The 27,033-nt window shown below is 40.0% G+C and overlaps 1 protein-coding gene across 2 annotated transcripts in view; it reads right to left on the bottom strand.

The window, feature by feature from the left end:
* The window catches only part of GTF2E1 (general transcription factor IIE subunit 1), a 48,620-nt gene that overhangs the window by 12,372 nt on the left and 9,215 nt on the right, over positions 1 to 27,033 (bottom strand). The gene's annotated exons all lie outside the window — the stretch shown is intronic.

Below are 27,033 nucleotides of genomic sequence, written 5' to 3'. Positions count from 1 at the left end.
CAGGACTAACAGATATCCTGGAGCAAACAGACATGAGGCTTTTCTGCATCTTGGAAATGCTAACAGAGGCCACATACATCTCCTTCTTTGAACACATGCTCAGGCACTCAACAGACCTCTCTGGCTGCATGTTAAAAACCAGCCATCTGAAAGAGATCTCCTCATATGCTCCCGGACTCTGGGGGGCAGATATGCTGGTAATCTGGCTCCCCAAGGCTTACTAAGATTAAAGCAGCTGAAGCTCTGAAGCATGGGGCCAGAATATTTAGAGATAATTCCTAATGACTTGATTTCACTTGAGAGAAGGAAAAGGTCAACCACCCACACGCACTGAAGGCAGGATGTCCAAGTGTGCGAGCAGCATCTGCTACAGCTAACACATTTAACTGGCTATGGAGTCCTGAGTCTGAGCCCAGGCCCTGCTCACACCCTTGTCAAAGGGCTCAAGCCTCACCTCCAGCCCAACAATGGGTCTTCCGTCCTTTGGGATGCTGCCCAAGAATCTCACTATTCTCTTAGAAAACTATTTGATTTTCAACTTCAGCTTAATTACCATTTATCTCAAACCTAATGGTTGTTTTACCAAGACCTGTACCTCGTTTCATCGGGCTTCCACCTTGCTGTTAATCCTTCAAGTGTACTTAAAACTGCTGTCTTATTCATCCCTCAGTCTTCATTTTGCAAGGCCATATATTCTTCTTTACCTTTTAAAACTGGCCACCCATTCTTTTGACCTACCTAACAGCCTCACTGGCCCCTTCTCCAGTTTGCTTTCATCTTTCTGCTGTGAAAATGGAAGTATAGACAAGTGTCCAGATGAGTTCTCCCAAAAGCTCAAAGGCATTAGTGCTTCTCTGATAGCTACTGAGACCTTTTAAGATCACATTGTAAGAGACCATTATTTTAATAATTATCACAAGACCCAGCAACGTTCCCAGATCTTTCTTTTCCTTTGTATCTTTCCTTCTCCTTTGTAGTTTCCAGTTGATGAACTCCATGTTTACAGCAGACATTTGCATTACATGGTAGGTGCATGACACTAGTTCATAGTATAATCTTTCGGCTCCTTTATATTCCTCCAGCCTTCACCCTCATCCAATTCTTTTTTCTTGACTGCATCAGAAAACATTAAGCTAATTTATTTCCAAAATCTCCCACAATCTTCTTTTAGAAGTAGCATTATTACCATTACATGGTGAGTGAGCTGAGGCACAGATGGCATAATTTCAGAAGTATCTGCTGATTTGAGCAGTACTTGATTTGAGATGCTTTTCTGAGACTTCTTTTTCAGAACAGAACGTGCAGTATTCTTACCACTCTTCTTTCAGGCTCTAGGATTGGGCATATCCAATGAGTTACATACAGTGGCTAACAGCCTCTGAAAAGCTTAAAATGACTAGTTCAACATCACACAAACTCACAGCCTGGAGGATCAGATCATGTTCCTGTAGCTTCTACAGCCACTTTCCTCAAGTAATTCCCTGACTCTTACACTGCATTTTTTCTTTTTCTGCAGTCAGCCAGACAAAAAGTGCATTCTATAAGCAGAACTCCTCTCTCTCATTGAGCAAAGCATGTTTTGGCAGAGAGTGGAATTAAGTCACAGAAAAAAAGTTACAGGATGCACAGGCAGCTTTAGTTCAGCACTACTCAATCCCAAGTACTTCACCTGGCGTTAAAATGAGAGTATAAAGACTCTGAGGAAAGGACAGGAGTTTCCTAGGTCCCACCACCAGGAAGGCAGACAAATCCCTCCCACCGTGGGATGCTGTGCCAGCAGCCATATGGTTCATCTGCAGACCTGGAGCCCTGGGTTCCGGACAGGCCTCAGCCTTTGACTAGCCAAAGGCAAGATGACAACCTGCTAGTGCTGCAGGGGAGCAGGATGCTGTGCCAGCCTGCTTCCTCTAACAAAGGTGGATGACAAGGAAACACCTTGGGTGCTGCTCTAGCTTCTTGAAACAGAGGTGCTTTGTGGGAATTTCCTATTCCACTTGCTAGCCCCACACCTAAACTTTTCTATCCAGCTCTTCCTATGTGCTTCCCATCCCAGTTCTGGGCTTTTCCTTCACTGATGGTCCTATTCTCCTTGCTGTCCTGCTTTTTCAGCTTGGGCTTCACTCACTTCTCTCAAACTTCTCAATTCATTCTTCTTTTCCTGGACTTCTTTTTCCAATTTCAGCCTTTTCTCATTACTGTACCTCTCTACCCCACACTCTTAGATCAACTAATTCTGCCTCTTGATTTGAGCCGTGGTCATCAAACAAATTTCCTGTTTCAAGACAGAGAGATGGAAGATCTTTTCCCAACATTGAAAAGAATATTGTAACTTAGAACAATCTTACACAGGCAAAAGAATATACATTTTTCTGGTCTCCCTTTCCATTTTCTCATCAGCCCATTCTTCAATACAGCCAAACTGTTTTTAATGAAATTTTCCTAAGCAATTTAAACATACTCAGATGCATAGAATGGGAAAAACTCAGCATACAATAAGTGTTTGACAAAGTTTTGAAGAGAACAAAAACCACAGAACAATTCCTATGCCTGCCCTCCACCAAGCCAATCTCACGTAATGAAAATACTGAGCAACCTTAGTAATAGACAGCGCTGTCAGTACAAATTATAATTAAGTTTCTTTCATTTATCATTGATTTTTAAGATTTAGAGGACTGTTTACAGCAGCACCTAAAGGCATATCTCTGCTGAATCATTAAAGACACAAATAGTAGGCCAAGTGGCTACAACAGACCTGGATCATCAGTTACCATAACATAATCTACATTAGGCTATAAGGACACTCAGCCTACTAGAAGTGGCAACCTGAGGGGTTAAATGAAAGCAAAGAGAGTTTTAATGACCTTAATGGACTGATCTGGTAACACAGCTAATTATTAAAACAGTTGATTGTTAAATGGATTAATCATAATGCAGATTAGACTGTGGCAGCTGTTGTCCTTTAGTGACTCCCAAACTCAGACTTCTCAGCCCTCATCAAACTGTTCTCACCTTCCCAATGAGAAAGCAATCCACTGTGTCTGAGTGGGAAATGTACTCCTGCCACACAGAAAGATGAGTCTGCTGTTATTTTCATCAGGCAGCCTTCTCTGACCCCATCCCTCTTTTCTCACTGTACTGGAAACCCATAGTCCCTAGCATGTTCCTATTCATATGTGAGTTCCAAAAATGCAGCTGCTTTAGGTAAAAACAAGAGAAATCCACCAAAAAAAGCTGTCTCCTGAACACCAAAGCAATACACCATTCTCTCTTGCAAGCAATTCAGTGATTCTACACATGCAATAAAAGAGCCAGTTAGGAGCACAGTGTGTTACATAAAATGTAATGCCACATCTCATCTTTCTGAGAAAGGTTTCATGGTCCACTGGATCTTAAGCTCCTGGGGCCACTCCACAGCCCAGGGCTGACTGCAGTACTCTCTTGAAATGCGACACAGAAAGTTTAACTTCTTATATTAGTCCTGTTTGGGAAAGCCCAGAACAGACCCTGTTGTCAGAACTCATGGCATGAAAACGAACACTGGGCCATGTGTAGAAAATGTCAGCATTTGGGGAAGATTCACTGACCCACTTCTGTAATAAAACACCCAGTTTTGCCATTGAAATCCAAAATGCATCAGGCTTCACCCAATTTGCTTTATAATTTCTAACTATAAAGAAGATATGGGATATTGCAACTGAGATGAGTAGCCGTGGTCAGAGATGGTGTCAGGGCAAATCCAGAACATGTGGGTGATACCTGACAGCAGAGAATTGAAAGGTTCATGGGCAGTGCTGGCAAGAGAAGCTCAGTGCAGTGGCTGCAGTTTGGAGCCAAGCACACAGCAGGCCTTGAACAGCACTGCACTCGAGCAGATGCAGACTGCTAAACACAGACCCTGCCTCCAAAACTGACAGCTCTCCTAATAACAGCCTCATGAACTACAGCATCTTCTCTATATCCCTATTCTTCTTCTGAAGACCTAATACCAGGTACATACAATTACCATTATGGGCAGGAGGCACAGCAACAACCAATACTATTCACTGCTGGATATATCCTATAGTCAGATCCTAGACAGAAATTTGCTAAAACATCTTTTCTATTACATTTCTGCCTCAGAAGGAGTGAGGAAGCATGTGGAGTGCACATTAGAAGATGTCAAGCGTGGTACTTCAGCTAAAAATGGGGCTAGGAACAAATAATGTAACTAATACTATTATCTGAAGAAAGATTTAAATGTCTTTATTAATTTTTACACAATATCTGAATTATTAAGAAAGTTGTGTAATCTACTGTTTACAAATGGGATCAAGACTCTACAATGAAGTAAAAAAATCACCTCCTTTTAACTTTATGTGCTCCAAATCTTGATCCAGTTTTTCTCAAGTCTGTACATATTCTAGCATAAATCCTACTGAGTCAACAGCTATGAGACTGATCCTTCTCACTATCAGACCATAAGGTTTTAAGATAGGTTTCTGCGAATTAGAGACTGAGTAACGACTGTTCACCTCCCAACAGCTTGTCTTCACTGACTTGCTGTTCAATATGAAATGAAATGGGACTTTAGTGGAGACAGGAGAGTAAAATCCAGGTTCCTGAAACAGCATTCAAGTCCCCAGCCTACAGGTTTGGGAAGGAGTCATATATACTCCTACCCTCTAAATCAGCCTTTGAAAATGGGTAATTGAAAGGGGCTTATTCTATGAATTTAATAAGTGGAAAACCCAGTGTTTCACCATACAATTCAACACTATTTCATAATACATGCATACCAAGATACAGCTCTGACTTTTGAGTACCTATTTTGAGCCTTAATAATGCTTCTTAAACATTTTAATATTAAACATGTTTAATATAGATTCAGAGTATTGAATTGCCCACCAGGTATTAAGCAGAGAGTAAACATTTCATTTGGGATAAATGTCAATCAGTTTCCTTTCAAAAATTCTATTCTTGTAATATAGATGTAGCAGCCACCTCATTCAAGGGCACTCATGCAGTAGCACTATTTCTGATTTAGATGAGGTAATTCTGCCAGAAACGTGTTCAGAAGATTTCAAAACTGCAACTCACTAACATATGAAAAATGATCAATTTGTTTAAAAAATAAAAGCAAGAGGGCAACTTAAAACAACAACAACAACAAAAGAGATAAAGGCATACTCTTCAACACACAGCAGGAATAGCAAAAGATGAAAGAAACATATTTTATAATTGCCATTAAACAGTGCCTCACTATAATCAGAAGGAAATTTCACTTAGCCAATGCATATGTTCATGTATTATTTATTCTTCCAGAGAGCAGTGTGTAAATGTATAAAATTGAGGGACTGGCAGTCCTGGAAACAGAAAGTCCCTCTGTTAAGCTGCAGAGCGGATTTTACTCTGGCAGTTACATGATCCTAGGGATAATTTGGAAGAATGGTGGTGCTAGAATGTTATTACAGATGGCTAAGAATAGTGTCCAGCACTCATTCTGGACCCTCTCGGCACAAAATGAACACTACTGTTAACAATAGAAGGAGGAATTGCCAAGATAAGACACCCTGGGCAACACCTTCAAATACATAAGGCCAGCATTTTTCTGCCTTGAATATCTCAAGTGTTTGGGGACAGGAAAACAGAAGGTTTCAGAGGCTTCTTCTACATTGCCCTGTTCCAGGCAATGGCAAATGTTAAATACTTTCCCCATGCCTGAGATCCACTTGTTAAACTACACGAGCACTTCTCATTTTCTGAGAGGTGTTTTCTTCCATGTTCACTGCCACATCAAATCCCTTTAGTATTATACAAGACATTCCCCGAGCAGAGAAATCCAGAACTCTGGCACACCTACTCTGCTACTTATAGTCCAAAAGGGCTTCAAATTCCACTGCTCAGAAATGGCAACAACTTAAATCCCTTACTTTCAAATTCTCCTCAGAGAATTCAGAATCAGAGTTCATGCATAGCAAGAAAAATCTCCCCCATCAGCACCCAGAGCCACCAACAGAGAATGATACAGATTAACAGGAAAAATGTAAAATGTCATTTTTTGCCTTATTATAATAAACTCCAGTTAAAAAGAAGGGCACCCAAGGGAACACGTAGTGTATGCTGAGACTTTGCATTTCATACAAATCATGTACACACCAGAAATCTATTTAAGAACAAAGAGCAAGAACAAAATCCTTAAACCATGGTCCCAAGGCAGTATTTGAAAGGCTAACGGGGCCAATATCAGAAGTGTGAGTTTCCATACCAGTGCTTTGGATGGCAGCAGCTGGAAATGGCAAGAGAGAGGAATTAAAGCAAGACTCCAAAGCCTGCATGTTGTTTCCAGACTTAGTTTCAGCAGCATCACATAGTGGAATGGGCCAACGCCAAGAGGACAAGCTGCTCTTAAGTCCACTTTTCCCTTTTTGTTTTCCAAGAGGTTTTGAGGCCCTTCACAACAAACAAGGCAGGTTTTCCCAATGTTGGTTACTTAAGAATAAAGACAGACTATTACCAGAACAGACATCACACTACCCTCCTTCCTCGAGGTCTGAAATAATTTATGGGCAATACTGACCAACAATTTACTGGTGGAAGAGATCATGCTCCTAGCCTGCAGCTTTTGAAGGTGCCCCAGCACTGCAAAAATATACATTGGTATGTGATAAGAATGAATGCTGCTTTTCAGCTGACGTTCTGCTGGTAATGTGAAGGATGATGCAAGGCAGCATTTTCTACTCAACTAACTTGGATTCTCAGCCATACATAAGGTAAACAGATCTCCTTAAGAAACTTCTGCACACACCCTTTGCCTGGAAGTGCCACCTTTTAACTGCTGCCTTACACAGTATTTTTGTCCATCTATTGATCCATTCTGTATTTCTCAAATTTTAGCACATGAAGACTCACTTCTTACCTGCCATCAAGGAAACAGAAATATCCATGAATTCTTTTTTGTTCCTTCAGACTTTCTTCTGGATAGTCAAGCCACCCACTGATCTCTTTTCTCCTTAATGTTATGCCTTTTAGAAACTCCTTTGTGCAGAAGTTCTTTGTTCTTTATTCTCAAAGGAAATACCTTTCCTCAGCTCCCTGTGAAAACCACATGTCACATGAAACCAGAGCCAGCAGTGCTCCATGAAGGGCCACCTCTCCTGGCTGGGGAAGGATTACAGCCAAGCCAGCTCTCAACTGCAGGACCTCCTGCACATAACCGGGGCCTCAGGCCAGAGCTAGCAGAAGAGAGTGAAGAGAAGTCCCAAGAAGGGTGATGGAAAAGCTTCCCCTAAAGACAGCACTTAGTGCTTAACCACCCTTCCTTCCTCTGTCCATGCAGAGCCATTAGAGTAATGGGACCAGCCCTGAAATCTTGGGCAGTGCTTCCCAGAGGCTGCCAGGGAGGACCCCATTTTCTCATGAAATGTAAGGGAGAATAAATGCAAAGAGAGGCTCCTTGGGACTGAGCTGAGCTCCAAACTGCAGGATGGTGCCAGAATTGCCATGGACAGAAATAAGTTGGCAGTTTCTAAGCAAAAGAACTGCACAGACGCCAGGACGGAACCTGGAGCATAAAGAGAAACTAACACAGACTAGGACTACAAAAATGTTGAAAAAAGAATTTAGGAAGGAATAACAGGGCACCAGGTGAAACACGCGGGAGAAATTGCTGAGGCTACTCAAGTGCTGTCTGTTATACTGGGCAGGATCTCTTGTGAAGCCTGGACTGAGGTCTGGGTACCTCTCTCCTACACTGCCTCAGGGAAAGAAAGAAGAGAGAATGTGTATTTTTTACCTTCTCTGTCCTTTTCTTTTGACTCATGCAGTGGGAACCACATGGGCCTACACAGGTGAGAAGGACTAAAACGACAGTGTGATCTGGTGAAACAGTCACAGGTGCCACAGGCTTGTGTTAATAAACAGAATTTCTGCTAACAACACTTCAAAGACCAAATTCCCAGCACTCTCACTTCTACTACCTGCTTGGAAAGAAGATGCTTTTTTTCAATTACTGTTCTTCTTCGAGGAGAAATATCTCTACAGCTAAGGGCGATTTTTGCCTTCTGTACTGCAGTCTCTCATCACGGGTTTCATGGTAAAACTGAGTAATGCTCACCCATGGAGCCAGGCGCCTCCGCACTGCAGGGTTTGTACAAACCTCACCTTACCAGCATCCAAGCACTTAAAAAGATTTAAAGAGCAAGCCACCCCACGTGCACACAACTTCCTTTAAACCATCCTCTCACTCCAGCAACATGCATACCAAAAGCAGCAGTTTGGAAGGGCAAGGGCAATGAAATAAACAGGTTCCTGAGATTACTTCACTTAGTAACAAAAATAAATAACAAAGGACATTTCAGGTGCTATAGATGCCAACTAGTAAGAGACAGGAGAATTGGTCAGAAACAAAGCCAGTGAGACTAGTTTTCCCGTACAGTCTGACTTATGCACAACAAGAAATACTCCTGTAAAAAAATTATTTATTTGAATTCTCATCATTTTCTACACCAAGCAAAAGAAAGTGTCTTGTTAGTATCAGGAATATTTTAACAGGGTTCCTGATCTACAGATTGCTGCTGTTGCAGATAACCCACCAGTGATCTGCCATCTCACTGATGGAACTGTTAAAGATAGAGGCTGATGAAGCTCACAGTAATGCCAGACAAAGCAACAGAAAGTCTGACACCTGCAAATTTTTAATACAGAGGCACCACCTCTCTTTAGCCATTCTATCTTATTTTTAACATATCAAATTAGACCACCAGAAAAATAAAAGCTGAAGTGTTGAATTCAGTCTTGCCTTAACACTCCCTGTTACACACAGACAGAGCCCTCAGATTATGGTATAACCTAAAACAGCACTACCTTCTTAATAGAAAGCATAAAAGAAAAAGAGATTAAAAATGTGAAGAAATAGCAAATTTCATCCAATTTTTTTTTTTTACAGTATATTTGTGAAGAATGTGCTATTTCAGATAGACTGTACAGACCTGACAGATAAACAATACTTAGCATATCACCTTCCAAAACAACGCATAAATTTTCCCCAAATTACACCCCAGCAAAACATATCTTGGACATCAGCTTGGGTGGACTCAAAGGAGATGCCATGACATAGCCTGGACAACAGAAGCTGAATACACAAAAACAAAATTTGGTTTAACACATATTAGTAGCTTAACAAAATAGACTGACAGGTTATCTAAGTGGACTAAGTGATTTAAAAGTACCATTATTTGTTATTAACAATAATCAAGAATGCACTGTTTTATTTCTTAATGTGATCCATCATTGCTAATTCTTAAACTATTTCATTAACCTCTTTAGTCAGAAAGAAGGTAACAGGGATAAACTACCCTTCAGATTGCTAAAGAATCAGAATTGATACTGCCTTTCAGCTCAGTGGGTTGAGTCAGCTCTTGCCTTGTCTGTTTTGCGAGTGTAGAGATTTAACATTTGGGAAGTTTTTTGAGCACAGCAAGTGTCAAGTCCTTTCCTCTGACACTGATCACAAATCCAAAACAGGTGCACTCATGGATAACATTTCATACTAGCAATAGAGCTAGTGCTTGTAAGGGTCCTATAAACCTCTTAAATCTTTTTATTTCAGATTATCTATAAATGCAAGAAGAAAATTTTCCCAGCTGCTTTTCAGAAGCAAAGCATACCTGCAGATATATAAAAATGTTAGTACATTAAAAACAAGACTCAAATCCTAAAAACATTGCTGTTTTGCTCATTAGAGTCTTTTCTCCATCAGAAACTTTCTGTATCTTCAAAACAAGTGTTTTTCCAACAATTTACTTAACAGAGCTGTTTCTCTGCTCTTTCTTCTCTTTTTCAGGGGGAGCAGTGGCTTCACTGATCATGTGCCACAACAGTTTCTGATTAATTCTGATAGACAACCAGCAGTTAGCTGGCACATCATCACCATCACCCTAGGATGAACAATAATCTGCCTTACCATCTGCTCCCAAATTTATTTTTAACCAGCCCCTGCTCCCTCCAGTGTGGAGAGCATGGCAGGAAGGGCAGCCTTCCCCTGGAAGTGCTGTGCTAGGAGGCGCTGTCAGGGGCCAAGTCCAGTCACAACCACTGGGCACCCGCGTGGATGGGAAACAGATGGATAAATGCAGCATCCCAGGAAGCAAAAAAGGCTTCTGCACCAGAGGGGCTGGCAACTGCCTGTTCTCCTCCAGCAGACAGGGAACACCTGCTGGTTTTTCAGTTCCATGGGCAAACTAGATACGGTTAAACGAACAGGCCAAGGTGGCAGGAGAACGAGGGGCAAGTGATGGCTGTGGACCAGTTACTGATGGGAATATGCATGCCTACTTTTTCTGAGGTCCACCCAAAACTCCAACATAAGAGCTTTTTTGATCACTTCAGTTCACCTCTGTAAGTTAAAACTATGCAGTGTTCACGGACAGACACTGGCCCAAGTAAACTGTGCTGCTGTGCCAGTTAGTGTATGGCATCCCTGGTGCAGCATAAACTAGATTCAATAATTTCCTTTGAGAAGGAGCACCAAGATGTTACATCTCATGGGGAAGGAAGCTGGGGGGGTAGGAGAAAGACAGGCTTGATGAAGGCACAGGGCAGTGAGGAGATTCATTTTGTAACTGCATGGCCCTGCTTGCCAGCTTCAGGTACAGAAGCACAGTCCAGAAGGTAGCAATTACAGGGTCCCTGTGGCTGTGTCACTGCTCACAAGTGCTGCTGTCACCAGCAAACTGCCTGTAGACAACATTGTATGCAGGAACTGATAAGATGTAGTAGAGAAAAGAAGGAAATCAGGTGGAACCTAAAGCTTTGTACAGCTGGTACAACAAGTTACACATCTGTGATACACCATCAGCAAGATCTGACGATGATTCCCCCAAAGAAAACAGGGAATTTTTGAAAGCAGGCTCTGGGATATGAAGAACTATCAAAATCTCAGAAGGACAAACATAAAGAGTAAAAAGATCAGATCTGAGGAAGAATGGAAACACAGATGGACTGTAGCATGTCTCCAGTCCAGCCTCTTGCACAAATGAGGGCAGTCAGACCTGACTGCTCACAACTTTATCTACTGATGCTTTGAAACCTCCCAAAGGTGGAGACTGCACAACATCTCTGGGAAGTCTTCCTCAAAGTGAAAATGTCAGGTATTAGTTTAGACCCTCTTGTCCTCCAACCTGGCACCACTCTGAATATCCTGGCTTTGTATTCCTGGAGATCTCATATTTACAAATGCTGAAGAACAGGTATTAGGTGTAATACAAACTGATGCTGGACTGTCCTGAAAAACATCCTCACCAGGGAGAAAGGCTACAGCTGAAATCACAATAAGAAGGATGCACAGGTGAAAAATATTCTCAATATTCTCAGTGAGTAGGCATCAGTAATTTGATATCAGGCGGGAACAAAGCGAGGCCCTGATCACAGTATTTTCTAGTAAGTGTCAGGTAACTAAATTTTGTGAATTTAGCTCACAATTTAAAGAGTAGGGCTTATGATAAAGAAATTCAGTAGAGATTAGTAGAAAATATAGCATTTGGGTTAGGGAAAAAAAAAAAAAAAGAAAAAAAAAAGAGGAGAAAAAAGAAAAAAAAGGGGGGTGGTGTCCAGAAGGGGGTAATTGTTTTGGAAGCACACTGCAAAGAACCTCAGGTTTATAACAGAGCACAAAGCCAGGAACCAAACTTGTGCTACAAGGAAAGTAAGCGAAAATCTGGCTGCTGTATTAATACCTATGTCATGCATGACTATGACTGTTACTCTCCACAGTATGTTACCCTGCTTTATTCTTCCCTATGAATATCTGCTCCTGATAAACCAGGTACAGCTCCATACTTGTAGTTAGGGACCAACTGTAAAAATTTCAAATGAACAAAATGACACAGCTTAATACATGTTTCATTAGGGAAAAATTGGAAAGACAGACTTGACTAGTTTTAAGAAGGTGGTGGTAGAGAACAGCAAATTTTGGGTATTACAGTAATGAAAACAGTGACAAACTGTTCTTTCATTTCACACATACATAAAAAGATTACTCACAGCTTTAATTTGGGGTAAAAAAACCCCTTTAGGTTAGGGTATTATGAAAAACTGAGGATAAGAAGCCTGGAATATGCCACCCATGAAGGTTAAATTTACCCTGCTTCAGAGAAGGATGATGACATGGCTATCTCTTCTAGCCCTGCACTGTATCTGAAAATAAATGTCAGCATATTCTGAAATGCAGATAATTTTACTGTATACTCATTCCCAATTTTGTATCTACTTTTCAAAGCAGAAACACACATGTTTTTAAAGCCACAATCATAAAATTAACAACCAAGTATGAAAAATTGAAACAGAACTTCCCTCCCACCAGTGAGAGCTGTTTAATAAATAGAATTGTTAACAACATCTTTCCTTGGAAAATCTTATTCTGCATCAACATTCTGGTTCACAAATGCTGTGTCTCTTGTTTCAGGCTTTCTCCTGTACATTTTAATCAACAGATTGCCAGTTTTAGACTATGTCTTTCCACTATGTTTATGGTGGAAGCCAGTGAGCCAGGGTTACAGTAACTGAAAGGCACCAGAAAGCACACCCTTCTGGAGGCCTGTATGATTACCCATTCTCTCTTGCCTTCTTTATAGTTCCAATAACTGATATTTTAATCAATACCCCACAGAGCCTGAATGCCTTTCTTGTTGGGACTGTAGCAAACACTTGCACCAATGCCTTACACATGGACTGACAGACCATCTGCTAACCTGTTCAAGTGAAAGTCCCAGCTGTGTGTTTTACTTTAACAGATTATTTTAGGTCTGACTTGGCACTGAACATCTCTTGATGCTCTTGACCTGTTCTCCCAGTCTACAACACATGTTGGCTGAAAGAAGAGTAAAAAATTGCAGGTTGATTCCTATGACAAATTCTCAATCCTCAGATTTCTTTTCTCTTGCTCCTAGCACACTCCCTGGCAAAGTATGCTGTGAGGCACACACTCTCCCTTTGGGAGACTGGATAGAGTGAACCTGCCGATTTCAAAGCTGGAAGGGAGCTTAATCCAACTTGAATTCATTTAAACAATGACCACTAAAAAACCCAAACAAGTGACATGAACCTTCACACTTTAAAAGTTTCAGGGGTCAAGACAACAATGTACACACAAGGAATTTTACCTTCATACTTGAAACACTGTACAGAATCTGAGCTATGATATTTGTCATCTGTTCGTGCTTTTAGCAAATCAAAATATAAAGTACAGCCAAATAATAATGACTAGCACAAAAACTATCCCAAGGGATAGAGTTTGATTTCACAAACAAGTTTTATTGATGAATAGGTTTCTTGAAGAAAACTAAACCCTGTTATTTTTGTAGCATAGCTCAGTATCCCTTCTGAATTGGGTTGTTCTACGCAGAAGTTGAATACACACCAGACCACATGTGAGCTTAGCTTTAGCTCGTGCCAGTTTAATAGGTGTTCCAGAGTCACAGAATAAAACTGGCATTCCTATGGTGCACAAGACAGGCAGAAGGAAATTCCACTGAACTTAGGACACTTAAAACAAGACAAGAACATAGGGGCTCCAGGGCTCCCTTCACTGGCAGCAAACAGAAAGATGGATGCTCTGTTTGCAGTCTTCTTCTGCCTCAAGTGTCCATGTCTGCTCTGTAAATGCCTAAAATTAGGAAGATTAAAACCTTGTCCAGTGTCAGTACCCATGCTTAGGAAGACTATCTCTTTCCCTCTCCCATTTACTGAATTGTATTACTGGAACATTTTCTAATGTTCTGAAAGTAATTTTTTTTTTAAACAAAAGCATTTTTGACACTAATTTTGGCTTCCTTCCAAAGTCTTCAAAAGAATACAAGAGTTATCTGCATCAGTTTCCTGAGCTGCATTTTCCTTTTACTTGAGTAGAATTAACTAATGAATAGTGCCACTCTAAATATCATATTTTGAAGCGCACACAGATGAAAGGTTCTACAGTTTCAGACAGTGGCATCAGAAAGAAAATAATGATATCCTAGCCTTTCAAGTTTTCTCTGAGGATGACAATTTAGAAGTCTGAACTCAGAGTCTCTTTCCAGGTTTGTCACCAAGTTATTTCCAATTAGGAACACATCATACACCTATCCATGCAATTTATTTACATTTATATATACTTTCACAAGATCTCCCTGTAACACTGTCAGTTACTGCCATCAGAGAAGAACATTACTGACACAATTATTAGTTCTTTTTAATTAATTAATTTAGCTGCTAAGAATGTCAGCATATTTTAACATTAACAGGAAAAAGCAGCTTAGTGCAAGCATATACTATCTGATACAGCATACAAGGCAGAAAACTCATTTGCAGAAAAACAATATCTTGCATTTCTTCTGAGGAGAAAGGGCATACGCAGATTGTGTCAAATGCTTATGTACAGAAGAAATAAATTTGAAAATCTACCTTAACAATGCTAATTTCCTGATTGTTTTTAATCAGTTTATCACTCCTCTTGAACCCAAGCCAGAAAATTCTGTTTAGATATTTCATGTTCATCACTGTAGTAACTACTAGAGTCCAATGTCAGTAGGCTTTTTACTCTGCCTTGCATCCTGAATAAATTTTTGCATGTATACAGTTTTGAAAAATGTAAGAAACAGTATTCTGAGTACTTCTCTATTCCTTTATTAAACACACTTTTTTGTGGAGAAGGTTTCCATCAAGTATGATCTACCCACACAGATAAACATATTTCCTTATTTACACAATCCAAGATCCTATCACTTTTGCTGGCTTTTCTTTTATCAAAAAGCTCCAACTTTCCAAAATGTTTCCAAAATAATTTTTGGAAATTCCTCACAACAACCTGAGGAATGCAGCAATTTGTTCTGGCTCCATTTGAACACACAAGGATGTTTTTACTTAGAGCTATGACAAAGTAAGTTAACAGAGGACAAAAACAAAAGCAAAACCTCAAACCACATAACCTTGCTCAGCTGCAACCTGCAGCATTAAGAAGAGAAGAGCTTTTAATGGGAAGCGGGCACAAAAGCAAACACTTGTTATCACTGCAATCCCAAACTGGAATAGTGTCAATTCTCCTTGGGCAGAAGATGTAGAACAGCACTACAAAGTTAGTGGCATTCTCTCCTGTGTGCTCCAAGGACTACCTTTCAGCTTGTTCATCACGTAAGAGTCACAAGCAATCCTTTTTATCTGATGCACATCCAAATGGATGTACAGAAACATGTCAGACAGGTTAAAGATGCCTGAGAAATCTCAATTTCACAACAGCATATTCAGTGAGTATAAGGAGTTTATTTCAGGGTCAAGGAAAGCCAGACAAAGATTCCAGTGGAAGAAGAAACATTCAGATTTTTGACAAAAGCAGTCAGCAAGAGATCAAGGTGCTTTATTAAAATCCATGCAAGTCTTCTCAAGAGCACAAAACACTGCTTTTCAAATTTATAAACAAATGAAGAGTCTGATTTAACCATCAAATAACAAAATCATAATGCTCTGGTTAAAACAAAAAAGGATTAAAAAAACTTCCATAATAAGATCCTCACATGGGCAAGGGACTGGAAGTTGTCTTTGGAAGAGAAAAGAGGAAATCTGAAGCTCCAGATCACTTTTTTGATTGCACAACCCATCAGTAAAACAAACTTTTGAGCAAACTATAAGAATATTTACTTATGAATTATACAAGTAGTACTGTAATAATGTGCTATATATTATAAAGCATACACAAAAATATAATTAAAAACAAGATAAAGACAATAAACTGGTTTAGAATATTTTTATTGATGCTACAAAAAATATTTTCTTAGTATTCTTCCCACCTTGATGGATTGTTTTGCACACATCCCACTTTGGAGACTCCTGCAGATGGCTTTTTCTCCTTCTTCCTACTTCCAAAGACATTATCTAATCTCTTGCAGCTCAGTGAGGAATAGGGTTTACCTTGAGTTAATGCAGAGAAAAATAACAACTATGATGGCTGAGATCCAGTGACTGGAATTCAGGACTGGGGAACGCTGGAGGACAGCTGAGACTCAGCCCATTTTGTTACGGGCTATACTCCATAACACATTCAGGAAAACTGGATATTGGTGGAAGCTAAAGCATGGAAGAAAATTTACCCATAAGGAGGGAACTGATTAGGAGTATGAATTGTAAAAGGAAAAAAAAAGTGAGCCAAATTTTAAGCTTTAGAGAAAGATAATAAGATAAAGGATAATGAGAAAAACAGGAAGCCATCTGTTTTGGTTGGGAGAAGAGACAATCTTCAACTGTTCTAGATGCTTATCAGCAAACTAAAGAAACATCATCCAGATAAATTAATCACAAAATGATTGCACACCTGGTGGAGAACACCACTTTTAGAAAAAAAAAAAAAAATCATTGCCTACTGCTAGTCTTAGAGGGCATTTCAAGAGTCTATCCTGGTTCACTTCAATTTCATACTTTCTCCTAAAGATTTCAAGACAAAATTGTAAAAGGTGGCAAATCCTCAGTAGAAGACACAACTGGAATGAAAAACTGTCTTTATGAATTACATAAACTGCCATTAGTCAACAAGATGCTGTTAAGTGAAGTCCAAAGCATCCATTTATTTTTCCATTATTATTTCCATACCTGCACTCTACTTTCTATACTGCTTACCGATGATGGCTGTGAGCCTTAAAAAGGCAGTTCTGGATTGGCAGAATAGGTATCAAAACAATATCGTCTATCACCATTCAGACTCTGCACCTACAAAGTTTGATGCAGACAATCCAAGTGAGTGTCTATGCCTGCAACTATATCACACAGGATATTCTCAAACAACACAACTTCTGACTAAGAGATCAATTCCAAGTTTTAACTGCTGTAGCCTAAAAGGTGTATCACAAACTATATTAAATGATTTTGCATCACAGCCGACAGCAGATCTTAAATGAAGAGTCATCACAAGTTGAGAAATCAATGTTTTGACAACATGAAATTGCACAGCATACCTGTAAGAAAACAGTGCCATTACATTAAAGAAAGTGACTTTATATAGCCTTAATAAAAAAATCAGTAAATACATATTAAAAATGTTTTATTGCACAAATTCTAATGCAGGCAGCGATCTGAGAAGAAAACAAACAACAACTCCATAAATTAATTCTCAGATTTCCAAACCCGATTTCCTGTCTTTCAGCATTCAGTAGCTTACAGGGTCTTAATGCTCTTCCAAAACTGATTATAAACAACCATACGGACATTAATTGCAAATCTTTGAGCCCTCACGGGGAGTTTCAAAGAGCAGGCCTGCTGTGCTGTTTACTTGTATTTGCTTTCCCTCTCCTTAAGCACGCACTCATGCTTGGTGCCACAAATGCTTCCATCAGAGCAAGCAGAACTGGCACAACTCCAAGGCAAATTGTCATATTGCTATTAGAAATGTACTAGAGATGATAGAAGTGAGCTAATAAACTAAAATTCAAATAAAAAGGGGTTAAGAGAAGCACGCTCTTATTCCTTTCTTTCACAGGTGCAAGAGCAGCAGTGCTCCAATGATCTTGAATCTGAGATAAAACTCATTACCTGTACTCTAAAGAAGGAGAAGCAGGGTATAAATGATTCCTTTAACAAGGTAACAAAGTCTCTTTCAATCCAAGAGAGAAGCAATAGACAGAAGAACCTCATAAATTTGTAAACATTTGTTTATAATTTTGTCATCTAGTTAAATATAAACAAAAATTTCAGAACAGTGCTGAAGACCAGCAAAGACTCATTGGTATTCATGAGGCATTGGTCCTACTCACATGGGATAGAGAAGCTCTGAACTGCACAGAACTGGTATCCTGCAAAAAATATTTGGTAGAAAAAGTTCTGCTTCAAGAACTGTCAATCTAACCAGGCAAATCAAGCAAGTGTGTGGAAGAAGTGTTATACATTTCCCATTTGGAAGACAGAGAACCTAAGTAATAAGTGATAAAGCCACATAAGGATGTGATAGAAGGGGGATCTCTGGAGCTCATGTCCAGTTTAAGCTGTGGTATCTAAACAACACAATCACCCAAGAAGCATTTAGGAGGAGCTAAAAGCTGCATGCTAATGGGCGCAGGTCAAACTCAGCCTCAGCCACATCTTCTCTGGTCCCACAACAGTAGCTGTTTTTCCTTCACTAGACTGTAACCACTGCAGTCCTGAGAACACACAAGGCGGCAGATCCTTAACACTCCAATTCCTGAATGAGTACTACAGATTCGGATGATGACCAGGATCATGTTTTGGAAGCAAAAAACCAAACTGCTGAGAAGCACAGCAGCCTTTGTTGCCTAAAAACAGCAAGTTCCTGTCAGCTTTATAAGTTACTGCTTTTGTGGGTCATTAACTTCCAGCTCCAGGCAGATTAAGATGAATCACCAAAACATTTACCAATGGCAAGACCCTTGGGCGAGAGTGAGGACCACAGGCAGGACTGAGGAACTTAATCCTCAACAAAAACATTCCAGCCTAGACACACGATGTTTAGTTATCACATAAACATATTTGGGTATACTAAGCAGCTCAACTGTGTCGTGAGAACACACAGATTTCCTTGAGTTAAATTCTTTAAAATACAAAGAAGGATCAAGTCAAGCACAGAACCAGCCCAAAGTTTTAGCTGATAAAGCATCACATGCAGCAGGCAAAAATTACTGCCTCTTTCTTCATCTGTTTCTCTGACATTTTTAAGATTTTTACACCCATATTTTTACACAGACACACAGATCAGCCAATTTAATTACAGCTCTTATTGTCTTCTCATATAAAGAGAGTGCTCAGAGAGGTTGGGCTTGTTGGGTTTTTTTTGTTTTTAAAATTTATGTGTCCTGTTCCCAACAACAATCATATATTCATGTGATCTTTTTCACAGAGCAGGAAGAACCACTGAGACTGCCATCTCTCCATTTCAGCTTGAGTGAAGATTCACAAATCACCTAATCTTGTGTCTTTTATGGTCAAGTTACATCCTTGTCCTCACCACTTTTTAGGCTTCAGGGTAGATAAACAAACCCCCTTTTAATCCGTTTCAGCAGCTTAGTGCAATTATTATGGAAATTAAAAAGGTATCTCTTCTTTCAGCTCCACTGAATTACATTCAGAAGTTGCTAATCTCTTTGCAACTTAAAACTACAGTATTCAAGTATTCCCATAATCATGGATACTAGGAGTTTATATACTCCAGTCATGCAGTAAATCTAAAGGCATTTATCTACTTGTCAACAGGATTGTTTTCAGAAGCAGAGCAGTTAAACTCTTTTCCCCAGTCTGAAGTCAGCAAACTGGATCATACTCTTTCAGACTAACAGCAAAAGGAATCCAGAAAAGACAGCATGCTTAGCTCCACCTGTAAGCACAACCAAAGAACCTGATTATTAGCCAGGTGTGTTAATTCATATTAGGTCCCCAAGAAGAAACAAGAAAGTAAGAGTAAAACTATTAAACAGCCCAAGAAAATGAAAATTTTTGACTGTGAAGAGAAAAAATGCTTCCATGATGCAATTTTAGACTGGCATTTTCAGAACAGATTTGTATTATTGAGCTTTCTCCTTTTCCATCAAAGCAGCTGCCTGTTCCCTTCTGACACCCAGATTTCCTTTAATCAATGAAGACAGGATGCTGTGTTCTGATGAAATGCCCTTCCTGGCCATCCCTGGTAGAGAGAATTAAAAGCCTTGCCAATCCTTTTGAAGTGCAAATCTTCACCAAGTAGGTTTCATGCCTCTTGTTATTGTTGCCTCACTCTGGAGAGCACAGTTGAGGTGGAACACTGAACACTGGACTGTTTACTTATCTTCTAAAGTGCATCTTGCCTTGCACATGAGATCCCATGATCTCTGTCTGCACTTCCACTCTTTCTGCATTCCCAAATCTTACACTGTTCAAGCAAAAAAAAAAAAAAAGCTCGTTCCTCAAGTGGCAGAATCACTTACCTGGACATGGTTCGACAGATTTTCTTTCTTCAAGCTCCATGCCTGACCTGCAATGTGCTCTGGAAAACACATATCAGTACAGGATGGGCACACTTGAGCCTCCAGCTTGTACTCTGACAGCACTTTGAGAGAAAACACACCCAGCTGTATCACTCTGATCTTAAACTGAAAGCCAAAATGACACCAGCTTTTTTCTGGCTAGGAACCAAGTACAGCTATACAAAGACAGTCCAGGGGCCCAGTCAGCAGTTTAAAATACATTTCTCTAGAGCACCGTAAAGGATACAAGTTAATAAGCTCTGCCAGGAGGCCATAGCAGGTTATCAGTGGAGAATGAGGCATGCAAGGTGCTCTAAGGGCAAAGCAGTGCTGTAACTCAGCTGTGAAATACCAACTTGATCACAGATTGCAATGTGTATGTGGAACTGTCCCGATATGTATTTATTTCTTGACCATAATTTAGGCAGTAAACTCGAGAATATTTAAGATATCAAACAAATTTCCTTCAGCCTTTCACAATGACATTAACCTAGACGTCAGGCTACAGTTTCCCCTTCCTGATGAGCTGGATTTGTGATTACAGAAGGGGAACAATTTAACCTTTAATGTTTAAAAAAAAAAGAGCAGCACCCTAAGAGCAACTTTATATTATCTAGAGGAACACCACGTTGCTCATTCATCTCAGTGTGCAGATCATTTTTAGCTCAACTAAATGATAATTACTTTAACACAATTTTTAAGCAAAGACATTTCTCTTAAAAAGATAAATTAAACATTCAAAAATTGGACTGCATGAGACACACATCAAATTATTGTTAATTCAGAAGCATCAGATAATTTAATATGTATTCACTATAACCTGGAAGAGAGGAATCCTTTCCTCCTCTCTGGAAGCTAATGCTGCAGCTCATATGCACAACCTCAGCAGCTCTGAGCTGACAGAGTTCTTCCTTTGGTCCTACTGTGGATAAATTAAGCCAGACACTAAGCCAAGAAAATGCAACTGGACAGAGGGATTACCCAAAGGAAGCACAGTGGGAACCACAGATAGGTGTTTTTTCTTTCAGTCAAGAAGACTACACCAAAATACCAACTAAGCCAACATACTATACCCTTGAATTGCATCCAGTAGCAGAGAGATTGCAATACAAGTTACAGGATTCTCCATGAGCTCCTGGTCTGACTTACAGGTGCCCATGCCTAAAAGAGTAACACCCTTCACAGACAATACTACCAAGGAAGCAGTTTCAAAAGAACAAGCCACTAGAATAAAAGAAAGGAATGCTGCAGTTCAGCTTTCATCACTATAAATGGCTTAGCAATATTCACAGATTTTACAGAGATCTTCTTGCTGCAATCTATTTCAATTTGCAAAGCTAAGAGAAGTTAAAGTGATAACCTTTACTTGAAGGGCAATTACTTCTTGTACTTCAAATAGTAAAATGCCCTTCACAGATAAAACAAAAAAATAGTAAAATGCCCTTCACAGATAAAACAAAAAAAAAAAAAAGGCATCAATATTGTAAGTCAGGGCATGCACTTATCAGATAGGCTTTTTAATCTAAGAGCCACAAGCATTCCAGCCAGAGGTCAGTTTGGAATACAGGGAAGTGATCAGCTAGCATTCTACAGGCAGCAGCTTATTCTCTTGGGTGCTATTCTGCACAGCACAGGTTCCAACCTTACCTTCACCTATTTCCCCATCAAGCTGAGAGATCCATGGTTAGACCAGCTAGTTATTTTCCAGACAGGGTGCCCAACCCACAGGGAATGGGTTCAAGTTACAGATGCAACCTCTAAGTCACTCTACAGAGTATTCTTACTTTGAGGAAAACATGCATTAATTCTGATATGTTTTTCTCAGTTTTCCTTTCCCTGTGGCTCCAAGCCTTATCAAGCTGAAGCAGAGTGAAGCTGACAGGAATACTCTTGGAGATTTTGCCAGGAATTGGAATAGAAATAGAAAAACTAAGCAGAGCATGGACACTTTCCTTCTGCCTGGTGTTTGCCAAAAGCTCTCAGTGGCAGCACAGACAAACAAAATGTGCTTGTAGAGTCAAGGAAAATCACACCGATGGGTTTTTATACACTTGGAAAGCTAACAATGATAACAAAACCACACAACTTCACAGAACTTGAAATTGTTCAAAGCAGAACTGCTCTGAATCCTTTCTTTTTCAAGGGAAGTTTCAGTATGCCTGTTTACATTAAGACTTGCCAAGTCCTCATTTTGGCTGGTTAAAAGCTGTAAATTGTTGTAGTAGCAGCATCACCTAGCACATACATGGCACTACATGGCAGACAAAGCTATCCAGAATGTCTGAAAATCACTGAACTCAAAAGGACAAGAAACAACAGCATAAAAATCAAACAAGACTGGCTACATTGTGTGAATATTTAGAATAAATAGCTCCATGTGATTTGTTTGGTTTTTTTTTTCCTAGTGGCTGGAAGGGACAGAATATGAAAAATAGATGTACTAGAAATGGACACAAGAGCTCCTCAAGAAAGGGTAAGGCAAAAAAGCAGGGGAAAGGGGAAGCATAATAAAAAAATTAACAAAATAGATAGGACAGGCTCAAAAGTAATTTGAATCAGATGAGGAAGTTTTGAAGCTAACGTAGAACTTGCCTGAGGAAGTGGGAATTCAAAAGAAGATGAGAAGACAGATGTGATCTGAGCAGCTCACTGGGGATGAAGTGAGGAGCTGAACACTCAGGAGAAAAGGCAGTAGCTCCAGAAGTCAGTACACAAGACCAAAGCAAAAAAATGAAAGTCCAGTCAAATTTCTAATCTCAGAAACGGGGCCCAAACCATTCAAGTGCTCAGCTGCACACAGGCTGCCTGAATGTGATATTAAGTGCCTCGTGACAGGTACACAAAACCAGTCTCTGAATGTGTTATGTGCAATTCTGTTAGGAAGTACACAAAGGACCTGTGAGAGGCTGACAGTAAAACAAGTAAGTTAAAATGATATTCAAGATGTTGTCTTTCCTTCTATAAAACTCATATTGTCACCTTCAATTTGTTCTTCCCAAATTAAATTTCTTATCAGTACACAGAATAAGAGAGGCATACAGATAACACAGTATGTTACCATTACAGCGCATTTATAGGAACAGCTAGACATCCTCACAAAATCATTCACCAAACCAAGAGCAAACTGTGGGAGGAGGAACAGCAGACAAGTAATTAACTGCTGTGATTTCAAAAAGCAACAAAATACTTCAGCGATTACAACTGTGATTGAGAACATCCCAACCAGCATCACCTTTCTGATTCACATTACCCACTTGTCTTGCATCCTTTTCTTTTCACTACTATTCACACCTTATTTAACTGACTATTATGGTGAACATACTAGTAACATCAAGATTTTTCTTCACAGTAACAGAAGTGAAAGAAACACAAAAACTGGGTAAAAATTATATTGCAAAGGTGGAAGAGAGCAGTGGAAAAATTATTTCATCTAGCCTTACACTTTTCAACATCAAATTCACTTACTGCACTGGAGAGTACCATAACACAGTTTGATATTTAGAATACCTAAGAAAATCCAGGGCAGAATACCAGTGTGATGCACTGCAGAATCTCATTTCTGCCACTCCTTCAGTTCCTCCTTACTCTCCCTTTTGCAGTTTCTAGTCACATACTTTCTTTCAAACTGACCTTGAATTTGATAGAACTCCAACACTACACTAGATTTACAAATATGATTAAGGTATGAGAATAGGATACATTAGAGACCTTCTCCAGCCAGATCCAATTAATCATGCCACAGAAACACACACTTCCATGAACGTAATTTCCAGTGTTGTGACATTCCATAGATTAAGCAAGCCAAGCCCAGCTGTAGAGAGCAAAGACAGAGCCCTCTACCGGGTAAGAAACGCAGCTCCTGCCGTCCTTCCCCCGCACTCCACTGAACGCACGTGGGCGGATTCAATTCTCCAAACATCCAGTCCACAAAATGATATCAAGCTGATTAGGTTGATCTGCGATTCAAGGAATTGGCCTGCAAAACCCAAATTTCTGCAGTTTCTACATTAAAAGCACAGAGAAGAACATTCTTCCATAGGCTTAAGAGACTAATCTAACATCTTATCTCTAGGTGAAACAGGAAAACCCAGTGCTCCCTTACACCAGTGCCCACTGTCAGCCCAGGTCTGGCAGTAGACCGAGCTCAGCGGTGTTATTCACATCACACATCTCACAGATGGCTTTTCTTACTGCTCCTCAACTAAACTCTTTCCTTGTACACTCCCTGCCTCAAGAGACAGCCCTTATCTTGTTATGGGGAATATCTGAAACTTTCCACCTCCATAAAAGTTCATCACATCAGCAGCTGCAAGCTATTGCTCATGTGCAGAATGAGGAGTGATGAAATACCAGAGTACAGTCAGACAGCAGATGATGGCACAAGGGAAAGGCAAGGAACAAGTGCTCATACTAGGATATTCCAGGAAAACAATCTTTTTGTTTCTCAGTCACCCTATCTGAAAAACAAAGCTAGAAGTAACACTTTTCATTCATCAGCATTATTGTTTTCCTACCTGTACATCACAAAACACACACAGAAGTGGCTGCTTAGCCTGTAACAACCCAGTCTGGTCTGCACCAATTCCCATAGATAAGCAAATTCTTAAATCAGAAAGCTCTTCTAAGGTTTGCTGCAAGTTTCCACTGCAAACTTTTGCTCAATAAAATCATGCTGTGTTCACGTGTTTGCCTCTAAAACCAAGGGTTACTGATATAGCTTCTTTGGAGGCAACAGTAAAAAACACCACTGAGGAGAAAGTGTGACAGCTAGAGGATCTGGTCAAGCTCCTCATGTAGAACAGATGGGGCTAAAACTCCTGACCTGGCATGCCATGCTGTGAGTTAACAGGCACTCACTCACTGGTCATCCAACCAAGCAAACCCTTCAACACGGCATGCAGTTCTTTTCACTTTCTGGAAGATCTCCTTGTGAGTTGAAGCAGCAGAAAAACTCCAGTTTTTGGCATCATCTTGACCTGTCTCACATCCTGTCCTTGAACTTCCTTCAACTACCAGATAAGAGCTGTTCAATCTTTGACAACCTAGAAAGTCTTTGGAGCTTTTTTTGGGTTGAAACATTTAATGGAAGAAGGGATGGAGAAAAAAAATCTTATAATGCTTTTAAAAACAAAGGGAACACATTCTCAAAGTAACACTTCTACTATTTAAAATCTACATTTAAAATTACTGTAGTGGCAAACACGCTGCTCTGTTCAAAATATTTTTTTTTAATTAAATGAACAGCAGTCAAAGCACATCTGTACCTACATGTCCTGAAAACACACCCTTCTCATTATCAATTATTTTTTCTCAGCAGACTTGTGTCTACCCTCCAAAACCATCAATGATCACATTTTCTGATGAAAAAATAAACACTTCAGTTTATTTCAACATTATTCAGAGATGGAGTAAAGAACAGAGCCAAAAGAGAGCTACTTGACCCATAAAAAACAAAGGTCTGCTAAACCCAAGAGGTAGACACAGATGCTGTGGTAAAAATTAAAGAGCTCTACAGATCCAAATTATGAACAGGCTCTTCATAAGCACTCCAAATTCACAAATTCCAGAATAACGACCACAGTAATGGAGCGGTTCTGGAAACCTCTTCATCCACGCTAATAAGGAAGTGTAAGAGCAACTCTTCCAATTCTACAACAATTGCTCAGAGTTTGCATTTGAGTTGTAGATAGGAAAGAGGAAAGCAAAGCAGAAGAAAACACAGGACATCTAAATCACACTCCTCTCTGAATGACAAGGACAAAAGGCAGGCAGTGAAAGAGGGTATCTTTTAACAAAAAGCTCTCAATTTAAGTCCGGCTTGGTCCAGACTGGTGCAGAGAATGCCTTCCATGTCCTACCTGCTCCATGGGTTAACAGATTTTGGCCCTGCAGGCCTTTTAATTCACAAAGTTTTATCAACATAGCTGCAGTCTAAAAGCAGCTGAGGTCAACTGTGACTGAAGCTATGTGGCTTTTAGCTACCCTTCAGCAGTTGTACTGCCACAACTTTCCATGAGTGGGAGAGGTTTATCTTTAGCACAGACAGGAGTTAAAGACATTATTGGAAAAGCATGGCTCTTCACTGCCTAATAAACCTTGTTTCTCTGCACGCCTTGACTTCATGAGCTTCCTCTGTGAAAGACCTAGGGGTCTCTCAGGTCTTTTCTAATAGAGAATTCAGAGCAGCAGGAAACATGGAGACAACACATTCCACTACAATATAAAGCAAACATCCAACAATATTATTGTGCAAGATCTAGATGAAACTACCAGTAACTTAAAAATAATATAAAGAGAAACAGAATATACATAAATTCTAGGCAGGTATGTTCTTACTGAAAGTAAGTGGAGGTAAACTGACAATCTTGTTATTTGCACAAATACTGACAAAACTCCTGGGAATTGCTGAGAAAACAGCACTCAGCCTTTTCCTCCATCAGAACATAAAACACTCCATGTGCTAGTGAATGATTTCACATCGTGGACACAGGCATTGCCTGTACTGCAGGCAGACCCTTGGCTGACCTTATCAGTTCCTGGAGCACAAGCCTTGGTATCAAAGCCAATCCCAGCATTATTATTTTCACCACCACCTTGACAGGTACTTCTTAGCTCTCAGAACTCACTGCCCACACAGGCTGGGGGGCAATGGCCACAGGCCTTTGCTAAGTGCTACAGAATCCCTTGGGATCAGTGTCTCACACTCCCCAGTGCGTGTGCTCTCTGCACAGGTTCTCTACTCTCCTCCTTACCAATGCAAACTGCAAAAGCACAATTTCCCTTTAGCCAGCACACACAACTGTAGCCACCACAATGATCATTAAATGTGGAGGGCACATAGAGTTACTACACTACACTCGGTGGTGAGCACAGAAATTGTGCTGGCCCTGCTGGTTTGGTACTCCACAAGGAAGCAATTTCTACTCATTGAGCTGTGCTGGATTTCATCAGCAACTGTTACTTGTGGATTCTGCTTCTCTAGTACTAAGTAACATCTTCAAATTAAAGGAGTTTCACAGCTTTTTAACTTCGGAGGCAGGAAAAAGCGAAAATAAAGAGGTTGAACATTTCTTGGGGGTTAGCACTTGGC

The sequence above is a fragment of the Serinus canaria genome, chromosome 1, assembly GCF_022539315.1.
Source record: "Serinus canaria isolate serCan28SL12 chromosome 1, serCan2020, whole genome shotgun sequence".
Taxonomy (NCBI): Eukaryota; Metazoa; Chordata; class Aves; order Passeriformes; family Fringillidae; genus Serinus; species Serinus canaria.
The sequence above is the reverse complement of the archived record's forward strand: the minus strand, read 5'-3'. Positions and strand labels throughout refer to the sequence as shown.